Source organism: Rhinolophus sinicus, linkage group LG01, assembly GCF_036562045.2.
Source record: "Rhinolophus sinicus isolate RSC01 linkage group LG01, ASM3656204v1, whole genome shotgun sequence".
NCBI classification, from domain to species: domain Eukaryota; kingdom Metazoa; phylum Chordata; class Mammalia; order Chiroptera; family Rhinolophidae; genus Rhinolophus; species Rhinolophus sinicus.
In genome coordinates, this window is record NC_133751.1 from 41,808,543 (window position 1) to 41,835,335 (window position 26,793).

The 26,793-nt window shown below is 33.1% G+C and overlaps 1 long non-coding RNA gene across 1 annotated transcript in view; it reads right to left on the bottom strand.

The window, feature by feature from the left end:
• The window catches only part of LOC141572251 (uncharacterized), a 218,528-nt gene that overhangs the window by 190,928 nt on the left and 807 nt on the right, over nucleotides 1-26,793 (bottom strand). Inside the window, exon 2 of the long non-coding RNA XR_012497564.1 lies at nucleotides 26,344-26,390. This is a non-coding gene — a long non-coding RNA (uncharacterized LOC141572251). The remainder of the gene's footprint in view (nucleotides 1-26,343; nucleotides 26,391-26,793) is intronic.

Here is a 26,793-nt window from a genome sequence, read left to right on the forward strand (position 1 = left end):
CTGTAGGTTACAAAATCCAGCTAATTCCTTATCAAAATTAGAATATATTTTTCATATAAAAGAAGTCCAAAGATAGATAGACTGATCTAGAATTTTGAATCTATGATTTCCTCATCAATTGAGGGACTTTCTACTTTGTGTGTGGCTTCTGTCCTCATACATGCAAGATGGTTGGTACTCTACTAGGAGGCAAGAGGCAGAAGGAAAAAGGGGACATATTGGCTGATTCCATCTTTATTTTATTTTACTTAGTTCATCCAAAATGCTTATGTTTTCTCCAGATTTGTTAGAGCTTGCTTGCATGTTGATTAGAGTTGTAAGACATTCTGGGAATGCGAGAGTTTTTTTTGTTTGTTTCTGGTTTGTTTGTTTTTTCCTGGACAATTTAGGCCTTTGAAAGAATTTATTATTTAGTTGTAAAAGATGGGGACAATGGATATTGAGTAAGCAACTATTATTGTCTGCTATCATAGGTATATCCAACAAAAATTTCAAAAAATACAAAATTGTATATATATAGATTCTGTCTCTCTCTGTCTCTCTCTCACACACACACACACATACACACACATGCATGTTAATTGTTTAATTTATTAATTTTCCTCATTTTCCTGTCATGAAAGACCCATTCTTAGAATCATAAAAAGTATTTCACCCCCTAAGAAAAATTTAACGACTTTTAAATATGTCTATGTAGTATTCAGTTTGCATTAATGAAATAATTAGCTGAACAAAAGGTCATTTTAATAAAACCGACATTATTACATTTATCTGGCATTATTACATGTAAAGAACCATGCTAGTGTTGATTAGGAATTAAGACATTCAGATTCATGTCCTTTCGGGGCTCATCATCTAGAGATGGGATCAGGAACAAAGTATGTGTTCTGTTTGTGATCTTGATAGAATAATTTCTAAAATACTGATATTTAAATTTAGTTTTATTTATTATATTAAGGGAAGTTAAAAAAAATATTTCAAATGCATATAGGCTGGTATAGTTCCAAGAGAATTTCAAATCACTGCCCTAAAAATGATATGCATATTTTGTTTTGTGGAAAATGAAGTTCTGAAACATAGAAAATTATCATTTTTTCCACCTACCTTCTCCCACTTCCACACATATATTTCCTCTTTACTGAGAGAATTGAGTTATGGAAATGCATCATTCCTATACACCAGTCGGTCAGCATCATTTTGAGTAAATATGTGGAAAAGATATATGCTGTGAATGCACTGATGCACTGAATGCACTGATGTGAAGGTATCTTGTTAGTATTTCTGGTTACTGTGACACACATTAAAGTTTGTTAGTTCACTATCATCTTATAATAGATCTATTCTTATCTTTCCCCTATTGCATGCCATCAACAATTTATTTTGATAATTTTGTATTATAAAATGCCTATAATTTTTATAGGCATCTCACATTCATTTTTCTAATGCTTCAAGAAAGAGCAAAATAAAGAAAAAGCAACCATGAACAAGAGAGAAAGGAAATGATGGAGCATGAAAGAGATAAAGAAAGCAATGGAGCATGAAAGAGATTTATTAGTTACAATCATTTCCTCATCCACTAAAAATGTGCTCTTTACTAATGATATTCTGATTCTGACTTTTAAGTACAGAGAACCTCACTTTTGGTATCAAGTATAAATGAGCTTTATACACTGGCACGCTTGTACTTTTAAGAGAGACTATTGAATTTCCAAAAAGGCTGGGACAGGCAAATTCTTCAAGCTTGACCATGGTTTCCACAAAAAATGGAAATTCTGACTTTTATCTGAAGTATTAAGACACTGGAAAACATTGTATTCATAGAAACAAGATGGACAAAATAGAAATCAGAAATAATGTACATAATCATCATGATTTCACAAGTTCACTGGTAAAACAAACAATACACTCTTTTGGGTTTTATTCCATAATTTTTACCTATTGGTAATATTCTCTACATCTGCCTCACTCTCTATTTCAGAGTGGAGTTTATTATTTTAAATTGTGCATTATCTTCTTAAATTATATCAACAAGCATGGGATTAATACAAATGAAAACTACAGTCTGAACATCTTTTAATTACTCCCTTAAAAGATGATCCATCAAAACAAATATTAATAAAAAAGAAATAAATTTGAGACAAAAATTTCAAAACTAATCAAGTACTAGAATCCTCCAATCAACAAATATGAGTGGTAAATTGCCTTTAAGGGGGCAAATGTATAAAATATTGAATATTATATTCTCCTTTTCACTTCAAAATTTTATTTGAATAAAGTTTAAAACAGTTAACTTGAACTCCAAAAAAATGTTTTACCTCATTGTCTTGGGCTCACTGCATTCAATTTTAGTTTTTTGAAAATACAATGGTGTGCTAACAAGACCCTCCATTACCTGCTTGTTTTAATTCACTGTTTTGACTTTCATAATTACTTTGTTTCTGTACTTAACAAGTGACTATACAGTTATAGCTGTAGTATTATCAATAGGATTCAATTAACATTCACATTGTGAACTAAAATTATACTACTTCACTCACTAACGCCTAACTTCTACCTTCTGTGCTCTTGCTAAATGGTCCTTAATGTAACAGCTAATTTCTTCTTTGCACTTAATAATATTCCAAAACTTTTTTAAAAATTACATATGTATAAAAACGTTTGGGTATTTGGGGGAGAATCATAGTTTATAAGACAAATTAATCTGTCAACTAACAAGTATTTATTATCATCAGTATCAGTATGGGATTAAATAAGGCAGACCAGTGGAAGATGACAAAAGCAAACATTAAATTTTCCTATGCTCAAGAAACTGATCAGCTAATAAAACAGACATCAAAAACATATATTTAAACACAGGGAAAGAAGAGTAAGGAAATAAGATTTGTGTAAATATTGTACATTTATTTTCTTCTTAAAATTCGATATTTTTACATTTTATCTTTAGATAGATTACCAATTTTGAGTTAATTTTTGTAAAGGTGTAATGTATGTGAGATGTTTCTTTATGTTGTTTTTGTTTTGTTTTATATTTAGATAACAAATTGTTTTAGTAACCATCTTTGTTTAAAAGACTATTCTTTTTTCTTTACTTTTTCAACTTTGTCAAAGTCAGTCGATCATGGTAGTGTGGACATTTCTGAACTCTATTCTCCATTGACCTACCTGTCTAAACAATTCTTTCACCAACAACAAAGTATCTTATTCCCATAGCTTTATGAAACATTTTGAAATCAGATAGTGCAACCACAATTTGAATCATCATTTTCAAAATTGTTTTAGCTATCCTAACTCCTATGCTTGTCCATTTATTTTAGAATCTGTTTCCTGATGCCTCAAAAGAAATGTCTCCTAAGATGTCAGTTGAAATTATGTTTGATCTATAAATCAATTTTGGAAAAACTGACAGCTTAACAGTATTAATTCTTCTATACTATATACACAATTTATCTCTCCATTAAAACATATAAACAGAGACCATTCTCATTAATTTATTTCATCAAAGTTTTATAGTTTTCATAAATATTTGGGTTTTTGTCTTTTTTTTGGTATCTTGAAAGTGGTACATTTTTAATGTTTTAATTCCAGTATTTCATTACTAGTGTATATAATGCAATTGATTTTTGAATATTTACCTTTTATTTTGTGATTTTGAATTCCTGTTATTTCTTTTTCTTGTTTTACTGCACTGGCCAGAACTTTCAGTATGATTCCAAATAGGAGTATTGAAAGAAAATCCTTCTTTCGTTCCTCATTTTAGTTAAAAAACATTCAGTCATTTACTCTTAAATAAGATATTAGAGACAGGCTTTGTGCCTATCTCTAATATCTTGATTATTTAACCTGATGAAATTTGTCAGGTTAAATAATTTATCTTCTATTTTTAATGTTTTTGTTGTTGTTGTGTATTTGTTTGTTTGTTTTTAAATCTGTTAATATGATGAATTACATTGATTGGTTTTCCAGTGTTGAACCAGTCTTACATTCCTTGTATAAACAACACTTGATTACATTACCCTTTTTAGAGATTTGATTAACCAATATTTTGTTACAGGTTGTGTTTATTTTGTCTATATTTATGAGGACTAATGGGTTGTAGTTTTGTTACGTGCAATGTCTTTGCCTCTTTTTGACATTAAGTAATGCTACCTTCAAAATATGCGTTGAGAAGTGTTTTATCCTATTCTATTTCCTGAAGAGTTAAGATGAAATTTGTATTATTTCTTTCTGAAATGTTTGGTAGAAATCACTATTGAAACAATGTGGGCCTAAAGTTTTCTTCTAGAAAGATTTTAAACTAAGAATTCAATTTCTTTGATAGATATATTCATATCTATTCATTCATAATTATACCTTGTAAATTTGTGCCTTTCAAGGAATTGGTTCATTTCTTCTAAGTTGCTGAATTTTGGGCCATAGTATTTTTCATAGTATTTCCGTATGATCTTTTTAAATGTCTGTGGAGTTTTCGGTGATGGCCCCTCTTTCATTTCTAATATTGATAAATTGCATTTTCTCTCTTCTTCTCTTGGTCAATTGGGTGAAATGTTTATCAATTTTGGTAATCTTTAAAAAAAACAGTTTTGGGTTAGATTCTCTCTCTCTCATTTTCTTCAATTTGCATTCTTTCTTATATTATTCTGGTCCTGTTTATTTGGGTTTTAGTTACATTTTTGTTTGTTTCTTAATTTGAAAGCATATATTCCTACTTTAATTTCTTTTCCTTCTGTAATATAGAATTTACATCTACACGTTTTTTTCTAAGCACACTTTTAGTTGAATCCTACCAATTTCAATATGTTGAAAATTTCTATATATGTTTTTTAAATATTCCCTTGAGATTTCCTCTCTGACCCATTACTTATAAATGTGTTGAATAATTTCCAAATACTTATAAAATTTCTAAATACTTTTCTGTTAATGTTTTATAGTTTAATTCTCTTATAATCCAAGAACATACTTAAAATGATTTCTATTCTTTTAAATTGATCAAGGTTTGTTCTTTAGCTTAGAATATGAACTAGCTTGTTAAACGTTTTGTGTGTACTGTAAAACAATGTGTATTCCACTTTTGTTGGTTAGAGTGTTCTAAAAATGTTGACTAGTTCAATTTAGTTGATGTTTTGTGCAAGTTTTCTCTATTTTTACTAATTTTCCATGTAATTTTCTATCAATTATCAGTAGCAATTGTGTTAAAGTCTCAAATTATAATTAGCAATTTGTCTCTCCATTCTTTTCTATTTGTTCTGATTCATATTTTTTTGCCATATCTTCTTGGAAAACTCACCTCTTGATCATTATAAAATGATCCATGTTTCCCTAGTAATATTCTCCACTTTGAGTCTTATTTTAACAGTTATCCAGTATACTTTTAATTAGTTTAGTATGGTTTATGTTCTTTCATTTCAGGTCTTTTTGTGAATTACAGTTTTTAACATCATTTTCAATATTACCCATTTTATTGCACTGCTTGTTTTTTTATTATCAAATTGCAAACATTCTTTATATATTTAGACACCACATTATCTGTTAGCTATAACTATTGCAAATATATATATCTCAGTCTGTGGCTTGTCTTTTCATTGTATTAATATTTTAAAGGAGAGGTGTTAATTTTTACAATGTTCAAATAATCTAATTTTCTATTATGATGTGTGCTTTTTACATTTTACATAAGAAATCCATGCTTACCTCAAAATTACAAAGATTACTTTCTATATTTTTCTTTAGAAATCTTATAGTTTCAGCTTTTATGTTTAAGTTCATGATCCATCTTGAGTTAGTTTTTGTGTATGTTGTGAAGCAATGGCTATTGTTCCCAAATTATCTACTGAAAAAACAGCATTTTTCTAACTAAATTGCCATAACAACTATGTCAAATATGAATTGACCACCACAGCCTTTCTCAATTTCAACCCTAAGTAGGGCTATAGTGCAGCAATGGTTAATTTTCAGCTTGTATTCACTTACTAAACCCCCTAGTCCATGAACCAAACTCAATTTTTTAACTCCTCCTTCAGCTGGTCATAAGAAATTTCCCTTGTGACCTTAGGGAGCGGTGTCAAAGGACAGTAGTGGATGACATAGGGTTTGGAATATACAAGATCTGGCAATTAAGTTCACTCACTTGTTGCAATGTTGTGGCTAAGTTTTTTGTTTGTTTGTTGTTGTTGTTTTTTATATCAGAGGGATTATTCATTAAGAATTTGTACCAACTAAATAAACAGTTAACCAAGTTTACTATTTGGAAGTGCTGAAAAGGCTGTGTGAAAAAGTTCGATGACCTGAACTTTCACCAACAATTCATGGCTCTTGCATCACAACAATGTACCAGCTCACACAGCACTGTCTGTGAGGAGGTTTTTAGCCAGTAAACGAATAACTGCATGGGAACACCCTCTCTATGCATCAGATCTGGCTACTAGTGACTTCTTTCTTTACCCAAAGATAAAGGAAATATTGAAAGGAAGAAATTTTGACAACATTCAGGACATCAAGGGTAATACGATGACAGCTCTGATGGCCATTCCAGAAAAAGAGTTCTAAAATTGCTTTGAAGGGTAGACTGGGCGCTGGCATTGGTGCATAGCTTCCCAAGGGTAGTACATCAAAGGTGACCATAGTGATACTCAGCCATGAGGTAGATAGCACTTTTCCTAGGATGAGTTTGCGAACTTAATTGTCCAACCTCGTACATTTGTGGTGTATTTTATGCTCTTTGACCCTGCATGCACCTGGCCCCAGATGTGTCTTATGACTTTGTGGATCTGACAGACCCAGCTCATAAGGAGAAGCTTTGGTTACATGGTGGCTTGATGATTTATGATTAGATTTTTAATCTTTACCAGGGCCAGAACCATACCAGGACATTTTTAATGGTATGTTGCAGATAGCACATCTTTGTCCCAGACCCCCATAGATCTATGGTGCAATTTGATTGTGTTGTTTGCCCTAAATCTATATAGTGTTTTCCCCACACTGTAGCCATCTCTGGAGCTATGGTTCTCAACGAGGAACAATTCTGCCCTCCAGGAAACATTTGGCCATACCTGGAGACATGTTTGATTGTTGCAACTCAGGATGAGGGGATGCTACTGGCATCTAATGGATAAAGATCAAGAATGCTGCTAAGCATTCTATAATACAGAAGACAGTCTCATAACAAAGAATTACCTAGTCTGAAATGTTGATAGTGCTGGGTTGACAAACACTGTTCTAGTATTGTATTAGTCAGGGTTCTCCAGAAAAACAGAACCAATAGGGGAAAGAGATGATGATACATAGATAGATAGATAGATAGATAGATAGATAGATAGATAGATAGATAAAGAGATAGATAGACAGATAGACGAATAGATATTGATATACAGATTTATTTATTATAGGAATTGGCTCATGCAGTTATGGACAAAGTACCGTTATCTGCTGTCTGCAAGTTGGAGAACCAGGAAAACTGGTGGCATAATTCTGTCTGAGTCCAGAGGTCAGAGATTGGAGGTGTGTGTGTGTGTGTGTGTGTGTGTGTGTGTGTGTGTGTGTGTCTGTGTGTGTCTGTGTGTGTGTGTGTCTGTGTATGCATTCTGGGGTGGGAGGTGCGATAATATATGTCCTAATCTGAGCCCAAAATCATGAAAACCAGAGCACTGATGTCCTAGGCCAGAAGTTGGATGTCTTAGCTCAAACAGAGAGAACAAATTTGCCCTTCCTCCACCTTTTTGTTCTATTTAGGACCTCAAAGGATTGGATGATTGGATAAGGCCCATCCACATGGGTGAAGACAATCTTTTTTACTTAGTCTGCTGATTTAAATGCTAATCTCTTCCTGAGACACCCTCACAGACACCTAGAAATAATGTTTACCTTCTCCATGGGTGTCCCTTAATCAAGTCAAGTTGGAACATAAAATTGACCATCACAAGTACCATAAGAATAAATAGTCATTTTGCCCAAGTATCAGCATAATTTGCACTACAATATGGACAAGCTAAAGAGCCTTCTCCTGTTATGAGCCCAAGTTAAATTTGGAAGTGTTTCATGTCACTTTATAAATGAATCAGAACAATTTTCTCAGACGAGTATTCTGAAGTGAGAACTTCTTCCAGAACTTGAAGAAGCCTCCTAAATATTTTGCTTCTTCTCAGTAGTGAAAGGTCTAAGGTGCAATAATTTTATCCTTTATTTTGAAGAGGTTTCCCTTGCATGCCACTGACCACTAGGCCTCTAAAAACCTCAGGCCCCAAAAACATTACAGGGTTTCTCTCTCACTTCTGGAGCATATGTGTCTTATTAAGGCCTCTAATATACTTGCCATGTCTTGCTCATCTGGTTTAATTAACTTACTGTCATCAAAATAGTAGACCAGTTTTATCTTCTATGAAATGTGCAGATGGTCCAGGCCCCTTCTGAGTTTATTAAGGCAGAACAATTAACATAGCCGTGGAGCACAATGTCAAATGTATTCTCTTGTTTGTCCCACATAAATGTGGACTGCTTTTGATCAATTCTCTTGAAAGGGATGAAAAAAATGTGTTTACCTGATCATGGCTGCATGCCTGAGGCTGAGTTAATCTGCTCTCATAAAGAAACCACATTTGGCATAGCAGCTACAATTGGGGCCACAACATGGTTGAATTTATTATAGTGAATTGTCATCAGCCTGGACAGGACTTTGATTATTACCTGTACCTCATTCAATCTGCCACTCAAACAGGGCCACGAGGGTTTTATATTGATGCCTCAAGTCCAGGTACTAATGTTACTTAGCCTGTGTGTACATTGGTTCTTGACTTCTATTGTACTGTTACCTGTGTAACTGGTCATAGGTCCTTCTGCGTAAGGCTTAGAGGAATTATTACTATATATCCTGTTGTGGCATTGTAGAGTCTCTCCTCAGTGGAACTCTGCCTTTTCTTCAGACGACAGTTTCTGGGTCACAGAATTGTATCAAGTTGAAATACTGAAAAGTTTTTGTGAATTTCTTTCAGAGTGGCTGTCCTCAGAATTTTGATCATCTAATATCTTTATTGGCTGCCCATTTAATTTTGCTCTTAAGAACATCATTTTCTACTAATTATATCTATATCTACAGCTTTCTGCACATCAGCATACCCTCCACCCAGTGCTACTCTGTCACCCATTACAGTAAGTACAACCACCTTGCTTCTGACGATTAAGAACCACAATATGGTCTCTATCAATTCCAATTTCTACCATCCCAATTGCTCTTGGGAAGACCAGTTTTATGACAACATCTCCTATAGTCAATTCTGGCCAATAGAGGACACTTGCTCATGAGTATCTCAACAATGCTGGTTACCTTATCGAATTGGTATATGAGGTGTCCTTTGGGTCTTTTCAGAGACAAGAGCCCCTTCATGATACAGCTTCATTCATACATGTGTGTCAGGACTTTTAGCAAATTTGGTACATTTTCCATTTTCTCCCTTGGCAGACCAGCATTTCTCTAGCCATATTGTATTTTAATTTGACCCCAATGATTTGTCTTATGCTTAGGAGAGTAGGTGAAAAAGAGAAGAAGTCTACGTCATATGAATAGAGAATAGTAAACATTAAAATCACCAACATTATACAAGGAATTAAAGTTGTAATAATTTGAAATTCTCTCTAAATTTTCTTTTAGACCTTAACCTGGAGCCTCCAGAGTCAGCATCAGTACATTTATGATAGAATATCTCATTTCAGACACAAATGGCCTACTCATTCAATTTGAAAAGGGTTATGTTTTTACTCTCACTGTCATTTCTGCTTTGGCTGGTCTCATTTTCAGTGTCTTGGTTAAAGACAAAGTCTTATTGTTTGTTTTTCTTCCATCAGCTCACATTTAAGACAATTACAGCATAGCTGAGCAAATACACTGGCACGCAAGTGCCTTTCCTTTTCAAAGCTCCATTGTGAAGAAGGAGCCCAGACAGTCAACAGAAAAAGTAATTACAATTGAAGGGAACAATCTACATCATATTCAAACACTATTTTCAAACCTTGACAAGAATAAGATATTCATAGTTAATTATTTATTATTATTGGTTTTATTTTGAACATGTTTTTTTATACTAGGACTCTATACCTACAGGTCCATTACTCTCAGCTAAATCCCCTCCATTCTGGGGGTAGTTAAATCGTAGAATTGAATGTCAACAAAATCACAGTAGAAAGATACGTGTGTTCGTGTATGTGCATGTAGATGTGTGCAAGTTTGATCATATTGATTTACCGTGGGGCTTCTGGCTGGTTGTGCAGACGGTTGTTCCAAGTGAGAGCTTTGGTAATGCCTTTGCTAATATAGGTAATGAAACAGTATTCATTAAGCCAAGAAAGAGCTTATAGTGGGATATGATTCAGGCCCCCTTTATTTGTAACGAACTATAGAAATGATCCCTGAAAGTATAGTCTTTGCCCTTTTTATTTGTGATGTGAAGCCCAGAACTGATCATTCCTACTGTATGGTGTACTGAACTCCATAGTGAAGGGCAGAGGCACACAGGTGTTGGCAATGCATGCTAATTACAGGCTGGTTTCCTAATTCACTGCCAGGACTTCTGAGAGATGGGTTCCAAGACATTGACTGACTAGAAGGGCTCCTATCTCTATTATCAACTGTACTGTGGAAGTGTGTGCTAGGTAGATAAGTGGATGAGAACAAAGTAACAAGGAGAAAGATGAGAGTAAAGGAGTTTCTGTGACTATTCACAGAGGACGATTCTTATGGCAAGGTTGTGTTTTGGTGTATTAATAAATAGGGCTGTTTCTTATAATAGAAATCCTAAAGAATGAAAATTCCCAAGAGTGAGGGTGGTGAATGGTGAATTTTTGAAACAAGACCTGCTTTAGGGAGGAAGATCTAGAAATGTTAGGGGTATCTAGCACACTATTTAAATTCTGGTTTCAACTTTTACCTCAAGCTGGAGATTAGCTACCTTTCAGGAACCGTGAATGAAAGGGACAAAAATGTAGCTATGTCTATCAATATCTTACTTTACAGATATGTATGAAACTCGTTGATAACCTGGATAAACTAAAATATTTTATTTAAAATCATGTTTGACTGAATTAATTAGAAACATTGGAAAATGTTTCTAATGGGCAACTTCCAAATAGGCTAATAAATATAAAAAGTGAGACAAAATTTTTATATATATATATATATATATACATATATATATACACACATATATATATACACACACATATATATGTATATATATACACATATATATGTGTATATATATGCATATATATACACATATATATATACACACACACACATATGTATGAGATATGGTAATAAAAACAAAAGAGAGTAAAAAGTATTAAGAAAATTTTATGGTAACAAATTTGGAAATTTTGTTAGTGTGAAAGGCTTTCTAAATATACAAATAATCATACCTTTATAAAAAAAATGTAAGGAATTCAATCTGGCAATAATTTCACTAAGAAAATAGAAGCTAATGACAGGGGAGTTTCATGAACTTGTACAACCACTTCTACTCACTTACTTTCAACTGTGCTCATAGTTTCTGCCTTCTGTCCCGTAACACTACCCAGGCTACTCACAAGGTTGACCTTTCTATCTGTGCCCAAGACAGGGTCATCTATCTCCTACTCATTGCTTTAGCAATTTCCCCTCTGTCTCTACACTATCAAATTTTTCCTTACCCATTATTACTTGAAACTGCTTCAAATCAAGGTTTATACTTACTTTTCCAATAACACTTTTGTTAGTAAGCTCACCAAAATGCCCCAGATTGCTCAATTAAGAGCTGAATTTTCAGACTTTATCTTTTTTAAAAAAATTAAAAACAGTCCCACAGCATTTGTTGTCATCTGTTAATAAAATAAGGGTAATCAAAGTAATATCAATAAATGTTTAATAACTACATTCTCAACTGTATTGACTTCTCACCAATTTCTCACTTCATTAGTCATTACTAGTTGGAGACACTTTGGAACAGAATAGCATTATTTCTTTTAGTATGATCTCAACCAAGCTATTTTCTTGACTTTGTTTAGAATGACTCAGTTCTGCATCATCTAATATGAAGTTCATGCACTTATAAAACCTATGATCTAGCCTACTATCCACATAGTGACTTACTTATGGAGCCATACCTGAACCTGAGATCTATTTTGCAAGTATCTGAAGATGAGGTGCTGCACCAATGCCTGAGGAAAAAAATACACGCATAGACTCGTCTCCTCAAAACTGGTCAACCCTGCCCCATCTCACCTTTGTTTTCAGAAAGCAAGGTCTTGGTGCCTATGCCATGAAAAAAGGCCTAACTAGGCATTCATTAGGAGTTCCTTAAATTCTCTGAGGAATCCCCTTCACTCTCTTATTCTCTTGTAGCTTCCTTGGTGCTGCCATCTTTCTCCTCAGTCCTTATCTTATATGATTTAGCCGCATTTAATGCAGCTGGTCACTTTTTCCTCCTTAAAACATGTTCTTTTGACTTTCAGGAAACCTACTTTTCTTTCTGGGCACTATCTGTGTTTTTGCTGGTGTCTCTTCTCCTTGATGTCCAAATATTTAAGGTCCTCAGGACTCAGCCCTTGGACCTCTTCTCTTTTCATTCTACAATCATTCCTTGGGTTATCCCAAGTCACTATTATCACCGATGTTGGTGACTCCCAAATTCACATCTTAAATTTTAGATCTCTCCCATAAACATTTATATCCAACTGTCCATTCAATATCTCTATATGTGGATGTTTACTGGCATCTCAAATCTAACACATCCAAAACTAAGTTTCTAACATTTTCCTTAAACCTACTCATCCTACGGACTTCTCCATCTCACTTAATTCTAACTCTATTTCCTAAGACCAAAGATATTGTAGTCATTCTTGTCTTCTTCTCCTATACCTTACATCTAATCCACCAGTTGACCTGCAACGTATACCTAAAATTCAACCATACCTTACTCTATTGCTAGCTCCCCTAGCCTAAGCTATTAATTCTTTGAACTTAAAGTTTTCAATAGATTCTCTGCTCCCACTCTTGTCTACCTTAAATGTGATGTAACAGTCAATATCATCTTGTTAAACTAAAGTCAAACTGTTTCACTTTTCTGCTCAAAAATTTTCAATGTTAACTTGTCTCTCTCACAGTAAAATAAAAGGTCATTCCTATGACCTACAGATTTCTAAATAAATAATGTTCCCTATTGTTTCTTTGACTCCATCCCATTCTACTATGTTTGAGTCCCTCTGGTCCTTCTCAATACATCCATGTGCTTATTTCCTTACACACAGTAGGGCTTTACTCAAATGTTAATTTTAAGAATCCTTCCATGGTCATTCTGCTTAAAATTGAAATCCTCTATAATTCCTCCTTTATTATTTTTTCCTCTTTAGAAGATATAACTCCATAACTAAACACACATTTTCTTGTTGATCTTAGTGCTATATGAGGGTAAATATTTTCCTATATTGTATTTAAGTACAATGGTGGCTAGGCAATCAATAAATACATTTTTAAATAAATGACCATGTGATGCTTTGAAAAATGTATAATTATCCAAATATAGCAAAAATCATTGGGCATACACTATGTTACATATGAGATCTATCAAGTAAATTTAATCATAAAGACTATTGAAGCTACCACATTCATGTTATCAATTAGCCTTCATAAAAAAGTCTATTCAGCACAGAAAATAAAAGTACAAACTAAACTTGTTTATGAATATAAATTAAATTAAACTTGTATATAAATATAAATTCAATACTCCTGTGGTAAGCAGAATAATGGCTCCCACCAAGGATATCCACATTCTAATCCCCAGAACCTGTGAATATATTATCTTACATGGCTAAAGGAATTTTGCAGATGTCATTAAGGACCTTAAAATGGGGGAGATTATCATAGATTGTCCAGGTTGGCCCAATCGAATACCATGGGTCCCTAATAGTGGAGACCTTTCCCAGTTATGGTCAGAGAAATGAAACATTGCTCGGTTTGAAGGTAAAGGAAGGTACAATGAGCAAAGGAATATAAGCGGTTTCTAGAAGATAAAAGAAGCAAGGACATTGATACTCCCTTAGAATTTCCAGAAAGTAGCACAGCCCTGCTGACACATCGATTTCAACCCTGTGAGATCTATGTTAGAGTTATGATCTATAGAAGTGTAAGATAATAATTGTATGTTGTTTTAAGCCACTAGTTTTATGCATATATATATATATATATATGCATAAATAGAACAATAAAATAGGCAACAATAGAAAACTAATACAAATCTTTAATTAAAAAAACAGCAAATTAAATTCAACATTATAAGACATTTATCCATTAATATATCTAAAGGTGAAAAATAAGGTATTCATGCACTCTTAGTGGGATTGAAAATTGGTGCAGCCATCATGGAAAACAACTTGGTGGTTCCTCAAAAACTTAAAAATAGGGCTACCTTATGACACAGCAATTCCACTTCTGGGTATTTATCGAAAGAAATCCAAAACATAATTTGAAATGATATATGCACCCCTATGTTCACTGCAGCACTATTTACAGTAGCCAAGATATGGAAGCAACCTAAGTTCCCATCAATAGACAATTGGATAAAGAAGATATGGTACATATATACAATATTACTCAGCCATAAAACAAAATGAAACAAAATCTTACCATCTGAGACATGCATGAACCTACAGGGTATTATGCTAAGTGAAATAAGTCAGAGGAAGATGAATACCATAAGATGTCACTTACATAGGGAATCTAAAGAATGAAATAAAGGAACAAACAAAACAGAAACAGAGAACAAACTGATGATTACCAGAAGGGAGAGGTGGTTGGAGGCTGGGTGTAAAAGGTGAAGGGATTAAGTAGTACGACTTGGTAGTTATAAAATAGTCATGGGGATGTAATAGGTAATAGTAACAGCATAGGTAATATAATAATAACAGACATATTGTAATAACTATGTATAGGTGAGTGTATATGCCAGGTGAGTGAGTATCAGACTAATCAGGGATTACTTCATAAATTATATAAATGTCTAACCATTATACTGCACACTTGAAATTAATATAAAATAATATTGAATGTCAACTCTAATTGAAAAATAAATTTACAAAAATGCTAAAGGAAAAAATAGAAAAATAAATATATTAGTACATTAAAACTAATCTTAGCAATTTGATGGACTCAGGATTGGAAAGCACTGGTTTAAAATTCCCCAGAAATGAAAAGAATGCTGATGTGTTTGGAGTTTTGTGGGTATGGAGAAAAGTGGCATAAAATCAGAAAAACAGGGAAGTGAGAGATCATGTAGAGCTTACAAAACATGGTAAGAATTTCAATTTTTTTCTTCTCAGTGTGAAGGAAAAGGGACCATAAACAGGAGGTTGTTTAAATAAATTATGGTGAATCCAAACAATGGAAAACTACACAACTATAAAAAAAGTGAAAAAATTCTCTATGAAATTGTGTGAGCAGAGCTCCAGGATATATTGCCAAGTGAATAAATGAGACCATAGTAGACAATATATAGTATGCTACTTTCATATGTAGGAATAAAAATGAAATAAAAAATGTATATTAGTGTCTGTGTAAAGAAATAATGCAATGACATGAAGAAAAAGAAAGTGATTTTCCATAGTCGGAGAGGGAAAATGATAAATAAGACAGGGTGGGATTAGATTTGTCAAAATTTATTTTGTTTTTACTTTTGAAACATGGAAAGCTATTACACTTTAATTACAAACAAAAATTTAAATTTGTTTAAATAAATGAACAAACAGGATATTTAGAAAGAAAGCAGAAAATGTTCCCTAGCAGTTAAGTAACAGTGAACGTGTAAAAATAACTAACATGTATTGAAAACAAGAAAGAGTACATTTTCTCCATGACGTAGTGATGTCATCCAAGAAAAAAGAATCATCACTTAAAATTACACATAATTTGTTGATGAGGAAGTTGGTATATTTCTTATAATGAAATTTTAAAAATATGAAAAGAAGCATATGAATTCCTAACTTTTTTTCAAATATTTTTAAGTGTCAACATTTGCCATTCTTGTTTTATCAGTTCTCTCCTTTTTATACTTGACGTGTTCTTGAGTTTTGTACATTACAGACTAACTGATTCAATTTAGCCTAGACTCTTATGAAAAATCAATGGCTAAATAAGCACTGTTAAAGATTCTGCTGGCCTATGGACAGCAAAGAAGGTTTTGTAATTTTGTTGGTTATTTAAAAGTACATAATTTTATTGTGGGAACTTAGTAATTACAGCAGTATTATTTGTGGTATATAAAAATGAGTACACGCACACATGCACACACCCAGTCTTTATGGGTTAGAAATACAATTATTTGTACCATAGTGTGCTTATGGTGTGCTGATATATACACTTTATCTTTAGGGGTCCTAAAGTTTCATATTTTCATTTGGAAAAGTATATTTAGGTCAAGAGTTTTCCTTTTTGTTCATAAATATAAATAAATATCTTGTTGCAAACCTGTTAGGAAAACCTTGTCTTATTTATTCATCTGAAGATTGCTTGGGGCAGAAAAAAATACCGAAGGGTCTTTGGAACAGAAACAACATTCTCACGCAAAAATCCTGGAGGGAATGTGAGCACAATCCACCTCCGATATTGAGGGTCCAAAGATGAACTACTTTGGGGCATCAATGACTTTGTGGTGATGCTTAAAGCAGCTCACCCAAGTTTCTTGGTGAATGGCGTGATGGCCAAAGGAACTTTCACACTGGCCACCATGCATATCTTTGAGAATGTGGCTCAAATCTAAACCAGCTCTTCTTACTTGCTACTCTCACAGCAGTTCATGGTATAATGGGCAATATCTTCTTTTTTTTTCCATTACAGTTGACATTCAATATGATATTAGTTTCAGGTGTACAGCATAGTGGTTAGACATTTCTATAACTTACAATGTGGTCCCCCTAATAAGTCTAGCACCCACTTGAAACCATATGGCATTCACTTTTTAATACATGTTTTTACAAATTCACAACTTCTACTCAGTGGGGGGACTTATCCCATTAGAATAAAGGCAAAGTCACATAAAATTGCCAACCAATTCTGTTAATCAAATTACAGAAATGATATGAAATACGTGATCATTTTCCAGAACAACATATATCTGGGGGACCTAAACATCTATTAGAAGGAGGCCATGGCTTCATAAACTGGCCAAAAACGAGCCTCTGCTCAATACACTATTGAACAATATACCGTTGTTTGCCAATGTGATAAAAATGCAAATTTACTTTAAAAATTGCTAAAGTCATATAGAATGTTCAATGGGTGTATCTCAATCAGAAAATACATTATTATTATTATGATGATGATTATTACTATTACTATTAGCAAGTTCAGGGACTCAAACAATAAAGATAGAGAAAGCTATAATCAAGGAAACAAATGAAAATCAGACACCCTAAAGAAACTGAGAGAACAGAGAAATATCAGCCACATAGGTGTCAAAATTTAGGACAAATAACTGTGCTTAACTGATAATCTTTTAAAATACATACATACATACATACATACATACATACATACAGTACATACTTGGAACACGTGAAGGCTATATTCCTGAATAAAGCCCCAAATACATGAAGACTATTTAAAAATTTACATTACTTACTCTATGACGTGAAGCTTAACTAAATATATCAAGTGATCCTTTTAGATATTAAATATTCAATAAATACAGAACTAAAATTATTTACAAATCTCATGCAACCATTCTTGCTTCGTTTCAAATTTCAATAGAGTTCTTTTTCACCAGACTGAAAAAAATTTGTGTGGAAGTAAATGGTAGTTTTGTTTTGTTTTGTTTTGCTTTTTCCCATCCCTTTTACCTCTCTCCCGCTCTCTTTTGTTTAAACATAAAATTTATGAAATATTTGTCATTTCCATATCAGAGCAAGAGCTAATGCATTATTCTACTATTTATTTTTCCAAAACTTCTCTTATCTAAATTAAAACTATCCTTTTTTACTTTTCCTTAAGATTTTTTCAGTTTTAAACACACAAAAAATGACTGCTGTTCTTTGGGGGACCATTGTCCCGTTAAACCACAAGATTTCATCACTACACATGTGACTGTATGCAGAACGGGTGGAGTAAAATGAAGCAGTGCTGAGCTGCAGATGCTAGCGCTGGAGCTGGGATGGCTCACCAAACAGTCATTCTCACACACCAGCCCACATTGGATGAGATGAAGTTTGTCTCAGGACTTGCACAAACTATCACATATCCTGGAAGTGCAGCACTCATCTGGAGGACCACATGTTTTAATAAGCCTAACTAATGATCTACTATATCCATAACAATGAGAAACAAAACTAACAGGGATCATTGAAAAGCAAATGCTACCTAAGCAGTTCAATTTAACAATTGATAACAAATATCTTCTTAGGCAGAGATCAGAAAAGGAAAGTTCTAGATAACATACCAACTTTCTAACCATCCTCACTCTTCTATTTTTGTGCTTATTCTCTAGTATCACAGTTTACATAACTTAGTTGAATTGTTTTTCTACAATAGTAGTTTTCACAGAGGTTTTCAGAATTAAGTTTGCAACGGATATACAAAGTTAATAAATATGTATCAGATGGATTTAATTGCTGGTAAAGTTCCCAAGTTTTTATTCCGGGAGGAGCAAGTAAAATAACTCTTGATTAAAGTTCTTTTGTTTCCCTCAATATAGAAATGTATTGCTTTCCTCCTCCTGACCCATTTCTAAGTATAGCATTTTAAAATGTCCTGTCTCAATATTATCATAATCAACCCACTGAAAAAGAATTCCAGTAGACCTCCCAGAAAGCATCTGATTATCAAGGTGAAACCAGGATCCAATTCCTTGTCTTTAATTAATAATTGCCAATCTCTGAAGGGGAGGGTCGGAGCAATTGCTGTAATCTAATCTACCAATCAGAAACTTAAGAAAATGAAAGATTGGTGGGTGGGCAGCTGAATTTTGCAAACAAAGCAAAGGTGTGTGCCTTTCCTCTTTCATTAAACAAAGAAACAAACAAGCAAAAAGTATTGGATTAAATCAGTTTAGGATCACTGAATAAAAGTAAGAGAAGAAAAACTAGGAAAATGAAGATGCACATTTAATTTAGAGCACTAATATTTAGTTATTTGTCCATTGTAACAGTTTAGAGAAAAGAACTTTTGAAGATTTATCTACCTGGAACTCACTGTAGAATTTTCCAAATTCTGAAAGTTTTGGGCTAGGTCAATATTACTTCTAAAGCAGAGATAACATCTGCAAATGTAGTTATCCCATTAACTCAGACATTTTCATGCAAAAAGAATAGATAAAAAGGATTTCAGAGGTAGCTTATGAGTCATTACCTTTACTCAACCAAATATTTATCTAGATCCTGAAGCAAAAAGGACACCCTGTGTTAATTGCTAGCAGAATTGCACGCTCTCTCTCTTCCTGCCTTGGTCTTTCTTCTCAGCATGGCCTTCCCTTTACTCCTTTCTTTCTATTTCTTACCTCTTCCAAACAGTTACCTGATTGGGACCACACTTGATTTAAGAAAAACTGAAAAAAGTTAAAACCTTCAGGTCTAATTCTGCACAGAAAATACAATTTAACAAGGAGAGAGATAAAAGAAAAGCAGAAAAAGCTGGGGGGGAAAAAAAGTAAGGCACAGCACAGGAGCAGGTCAGGACTCTGACACAGAAAGAGGATGCAATTCATATGAACTTAAAAAAAAACACCTCATATTTCAAAAATAAATTTTTCTTTGAAAAAGTTCTACAAAAAAGTTTGTCTTTTATCTTGTAGTTCTTCAGTGAATCTGAAATATTCCCTCAAGAGAGGAATAATAAAAAAAAGGATGTTTTATTTCATATTAGAAGTTAAATTGGGAAATGTAATTCTTCATACACTCTAAACTATAGCATAACTGAAAATTATTTTCTTATTAAATCTTTCCAGGTACTAAGGTATATATTTGTTGTTTAATTGCACATGTTTTAAGATCTGTAAACAATGTTTTATAGCAAACTGTATACAGTGTATGTTGACTTGGGTGAAGTTTTAGACAATTAAACAATTTATATAAAGGTTTTTATACATTCACAGAGGCAATGCATATGTAACCTAACATAAAGATACTGAAATAAATTATTTCAATTGAAAGAGTTTAATAATCCCGTATGCAAGGTCATTCCTGATTTGGCCATTATTGTCTTATTTTTTCCATCTTATCCTCTTCCAACACAACCCTCTATTGTCTTTGTATCAGGTCGACTTATTTTCCTCAATGCTAATATGACTTGGTCCTTTCCACTGTTAATGTATTATTTCATTATTCATTCATTGTTGAGTTAGGAGGAGTCAGCATCTTCCATTGTGTTTATATTCTCTATTTGCCAGTAAGTTAGGAGCCAGATCAACAGAAATGACTATGATAGGATTTCTGCCCAAATAAACAATAGGTTAATGAGAGTGACACAGGAACTGAATTTACATTATAAATAGAAGTGTGAAAATACCAGCAGACTACCAGAGAAAGGAAACAAATTATTTCTGAGTTGCAGATTGCGGAGACTAAAAGACTCAGAGGAAGCAATATAAGGATGGGTCTTGAAGATTAGGAAAGGAATAATGGATGAAGCTAGGCATCCATTTAACAAGGCTGAGGCATTAACTAGGTACTAGTAAAAGGACACAGAGCAAAACCTTCATAGACGTCATAATTTTGTTGAGTTTTCCTTCATGTTATCCTGGACTCATATATTGTTATCCTATGGACACTCCAGTACTAGATCGAAATGTGGGAGCCAGTAATGTGGTACAGATATCCACATTATTTCAAAAGCTATTCTGAAACTGTAACTCTCAAAGAGCTTAACCTAATGACTCTCAGACAAAAATAGAAAAAGAAGCGTGTTAAAATTTTATTTAACTCATTCATTAACGAGAGTTTCAGTGAAATGACACTATAACTGATAAAAAGAACAGCTGAGAAGCTAGGGTATTTAGAGGATAATAGGGTAGTCTACAAAAACGGTTAATATTCACAAAGGCTAACACAATCGTTGGGCTATCTATGTGTTATAAAGACAGAAAATATTTATATCTTTTCTGGACAAAAAATTGCAAGCTAATCTGTAATTTCAATATGTCTGAGCATTTAATCAATGGTAAATGGTGAACCAATCTAAGTACATTCCCCTAAATAATGTTCAGTGGTCTTTGCCTTAGTGTAACATTAAAAGTATATGTCAACCCACTTTTTGCCCTATTTTCCAATTTTGGATGATTTTTCAGACACTGTACATATGACTGATTTACAAACAGTTTTGGAAAGACCTGAACTAGGAGTTTCTATGACTACCAAACATCAGCACACTCCATATTTCTCATTTTGTTACATGATATAGCTAGTATTAGGAGTGGTATGTGGAAGATGGTCGATGCTAGGACTGAAATTATAAAAATATTAAAATCAGGGGCTTCAGGACTATGGCAGAGATGAGAAAATGCCTTTCAGGGAGGTACATAAATAGCTAATTCCACTCCTACCCATTTGATTTATATAGATTGACAATATATATTTTTTACTGACAAATCTTATTTTAAATTCACTCAAATAATGAATTATCTAGAATGTCAGGGTTAAACAGCTGCTTTTTTCTACAATTATTACATTATTGAAAAAAATGCCTTTGATCACCGATTTGGTTAACATCATAAATTACATCTATATATCTACCATGGTATATATGCATATGACAAATTTGACAAAATGATCACAGAAGCTCAAAAGTGACACAAAGGTCATGTACTTAGCAATGTGAACCATGGGTATTTTAAATCGCTCACAGAAAATTATCGAGCAATTTTTTTAAAAGTTCCCAAGGTGACAAGGAGTGTTTTGCATTTCTTCTGTTTTGTTTTGTTTTAAAGTCCAACATGGTTTGGTTTTTTTGTTTTGTTTTGTTTTAATTTTTACTAAATTTAATGCTGTGACATACTGTTTCCCTGAAAATAAGACCCAACCGGAAAATAAGCCCTAGCATCATTTTTCAGGATGATATCCCCTGAACATAAGCCCTAATGCATCTCTTGGAGCAAACCTTAGTATAAGACCTGGTCTTATTTTCGGGGAAACACAGTAAGTTAGCAAAATTATATAGCTTTCAAGTGTACATTTCTATAATACATCATCTATATATTGCATTGTGTGCTCACCACCCAGAGTCAGTTCTCCTTCCATCATCATATAATTGACACCCTTTTCCCTCTTCTACCACATCCCTCCCCACTTATCCTCTGGTAACTACTAAACTAGTCTATATCTATGAGATTTATTTGTTTGTCTTGTTCATTTGTTGCTTTCAGTTTTATTACTCAGTCATAAAAAAAGATGATATACTGCCACTTGCGACAACATGGGTGGATGTTGAAATCATATGCTAAAAGAAATAAGTCAGAACCATATAATACCATTCATATGTGAGATATAAAACTGAAAACATTTCTTACCAATCGTAAGGTCAGCAATTTGTAGGAAGCAATATCTATTTGGGATATCAATAATGAAAAAAAATGGGAATTAACAAACTACATATCTCCAAATTAGAACTACTTATGTCAAAGTTCAGATTGAGGGGTAATATAAATTCAAATATGAACTAATAATCTGAATTTCAAAAATAACTTGTCAGGTATACAGAGTGAACTTTGAAATCTCTTTAGTAAGGTAACTGGGCAACTGACAGCTATATATTTTAACTAATGTAAAGTGCAGATTTGTGAAAATCATAATAATGATTTATACCACAAAAATGTAATAATGATATATTAAGGGAGTAGAAACAATTTTAATGTAATTGTAGATTACATGCTTACAGAAAATAACTGGATGGACACTGCTTCCATAAGTGTGGCACAACATGTCAAATAAAACCACCCAAATGTTTTTCTTCCTACACACTCTATACCATTCAAACTGTTGCATATTTCAAAAAAGAAGAGCATTAACAATAATAGCATTTGATCAGTTTGAAAAATTTAACTGTTTTCAACCTATTTGAAGTGAAAAAAGTGTCAGAGAATGCTCAATAACACAGGGTAGCTTTCTTGATGATTTAAGTTACAGCAGGTGACAAAAAATATATATATGTATATATATTTATATATATATGTTTATTTATATATATATATATATATATAAACATTTTAAGAAAGGAAAAAACTATTAAAATTGTAATACTCAATATATACCAATAACAAAAGATTAGTACAAGTCACTTTTGACTTCTGCAATTACAAGAGGCGACAAAAGTGGTTACCATCAGCCTCCAGACACTTCTGATTACAGCAAACTACTGATTGAGTAACGTTGACTAAAGTGTCCACTTGTATACATTTTTTTGGCATCCCCCGTGTATTGTCTACCCGGCTTCTCACTCTCCCATACAATAGGATGAAAGATACTCAGTGTATTTCCCCTGACCATTTGGGTAATTTTGAATAAAAGTTGTACAACTTGTCCTCACTGCTCATCCAGGGATTTTTTTTATTTTTTTTTTAAGTTTGATACCTGAAAAATTGCCCTTTGTTAACTATGAAAAGGCCATATGGTATATTTTGCCTAGAAGGAAAATTGTGGAGTCATTCCTCCCCAGCTCTGCAATAGGTATGCACAGGAGCACCCAGCTGGATCTTGGGGCTCTGCAAGAGGGAGCATGTATTTAATTAAGGAATGAATCTTTGGTTTGCCTTGATGTTTACTTAGCCAAGTCTGAGTACTGCACCTAGAAAGGTAATGAGGCATGGGGTGGGGAGGGGCTTTAACATGGGATGCTGGGAAATAAGTCTGTCTCCTGTGGATCCTTATGGACTGGTGAAGTGAAACCAGTTGCTGCCCACATATGCCAGATATGCCAAGATCACCCAACAATTCTTATGGGTATCAAATGGAAAAAGGACAGTGGACAAGTTTCCTACTCCAATGACCCAGTATCAGGTGTGAATAAGATGTTTATATCAACGGTGGTCAAGAGCAAGGGGTGGGGATTAGAACCCAAACAATAACTAGCTTCACAAATTTTCCTTTCCCTAGATAAGCCATCAAGAAAGCAGAAGCACTGATAAGATATGACACAGCAACGAAATGAAGCAAATATCCATTAGAACAGAAAATTCTGAGATTGAAGTTACAAATTGGACAGTAATAATTTTATTAAAATGTTAGAGCACACAACAGCTAGCCTGAGTTTACTGAAGTAAAACAGAATAATCCATTTTAAAAATAAACAGAGTAAGCCATAGCTAGAGAGCAAGTTGCAGACAAAAGAAGAGTACTTATAGTTATAAAACCAAAATAAACCTAATGATTGCACACAACATGCAAATATTAAATATATGTGACTCACATTCATTAAGTATTCCTATCTTTAATGTTAGTAAAAATAATCACTTCACTTTTCCTGGGTTGTCACAATCCATATGGTAGGTAAATACAGAAGAGAAAAACAAAGGCACAATATGTACACAGTCCATCAGTTACTTGCAGTCATGTTAGGATAAGTTTGCATTGTCATTTATAACTAGGTTGTGATTGTCATGTAATTAAGAGTTGGTATATAAAAATGATCAGCCTCTTATATTGCTCATTTGTGGGCTCTGTCTTAAAGATGGAAGACAATAAAATAATATAAATAATTGATTTTGTTCATGTATGGGTGTGGGAAGTGTTGGTAATTCATTTTGTCATCATGGTTTATTCATTTTATGTAATTGAAAAATTGTCATCAGGGCATCATATATTTAATTTTTATTCAACCATACACTGAAATAGTCAGAAGGAGCAGCTGTTTTACTAAGTAGGGAGAAATTCTGTTTTGGGATTTTTTTTTCAAAGATTATCTTTTCTTCCGTTTTTAGCTGGTAGGAAGGTTTAATCTTAAATATGTCCAAATCTTATCTTTGGAAGTAGAGAGGAAGTAGAAGCAATCATAATAGTAATTCAAAATTTTACAAATGCAATAGAGGAAATATATTTATTTTGAGTAGACTTTTCAACATACAGGACCCTAATCTATATTTCATAATGTTTATATACCCTTAGTGTTTACAAATTACTGGTTAAGGAAAAAAGTAATAAACATCAAATTAAAATCCTTAGTTTATTTATCTTCATGCTGAAATACTATGAATACACACACACACACACACACACACACACACACTGGAAAACAGAAAATAGATCCTGTCTTGATTATTTTCTGCTCCCAGACATTTAGAAATAATCAATGGCTTTAAAACAACTGTTAATTTGTTATAACTTAGTCTTGTCTAGTTGCTGTTAACCTTGATAAGTTGATAATATAAAGGTTTTGATGCTATGAGTGACACTTCATGACTACATCAACGGTTTATTACTGGTGATAGACGTTATTTATCTCTGACCTTTCTCTCTTGATACTATACTATGCTAAGTCCTTTTCATTCAAATCCTACAATCATTTTCTTATTGGCCCTTCCTATTCATTCTCAGAAGCAGCACCTTAGTTCAAACTTTGACTTTCTCACCTGACTTACCATAATAGAACTCTGCTGATCTCTTTATCTCCAGATTTCCATAAGTAATTAAAACATTTCTATCCATTGTTGGTAGAATAATCCTAGGAAAATCTCTTTTTTACCCCCATACTAAAAACAAAACTACACAAACTTTAATGATTTTCCATAACCAACTCAATATCATCCATAATTCCTAATTTGACAATTAAAGTGTTCTGTGATTTCTATTCATCTTATAATTTTACCTCAATTTTCCTGGAGTCCATCCAAACTAAAATACAGGAAAAAATATTTTACCTCAATGCATCTGACTTGCTGGATTAGGCAACACATTCCATAAATTCTATAAATCTTAATGACTGATCTCAATATCAGTTGAGTTGAATAGTTACCATGAATCATTTTGTTTATCTTCAACCTGTTTATGTCATTTTTACTTATAAGTAAGAAATTAAGATATATAGTATGTATGCTTTGTCATTGAGGAGAGCAATGGTGGAAAAGACTTACCTCTGAGAGCCAGGACTCAAATAGGTTTGCAACCCAAATTCATAATATCTGTGAATTCCCAAAACCCTCAAAATCTTTATAGAGTTTAATATGGCCCCTGGCTGGATGTGCCCAAAATAACAGACAAAAGAAAAACATATTATCTCCAGAGAAACCCACTATTATCCTAAGCCACACAGAATTTCCATGAGTTAATTTTCTAATAAAACTGAGTAGTTACTAGTCAAACATTTTAGCACCAAAAATCAAAAATAAAACCAAACCAAAAACAAAAAATACTACTCACCATGAGTGAGAACTTGCCATTCTTCCACCATGGCAACAGAATCAGACCTACAGAAATTACAGACAAGTGTTTTTAAAACCTATGCATAGCACTATTTAAGGAAATAAAATACAAACTTGAAACTATGGTCAGAAACAAGAAACAATAAAATTTTATAGACGGATTTGTAAACTTAACTAAATGAAATTTTTAAATGTAAAACATAATTATTTAAATTAAAAACTAAATGAAGGGCAAAGCTGCAGACTAGAATATAGTCATAGTGATTTATATACATATATACTATACATTATATACTATACATTATATACATTATATGCATTATATACTATATACTGGTATACACATATTAGTGACTTAGTGACCTGGAGTTTTAGTTTTTATAGATCCAAAGTTGTAAGAGAGAGAAGAAAAAGGTTAGGGAACACATTAGTACTTAGTAACTTCAAA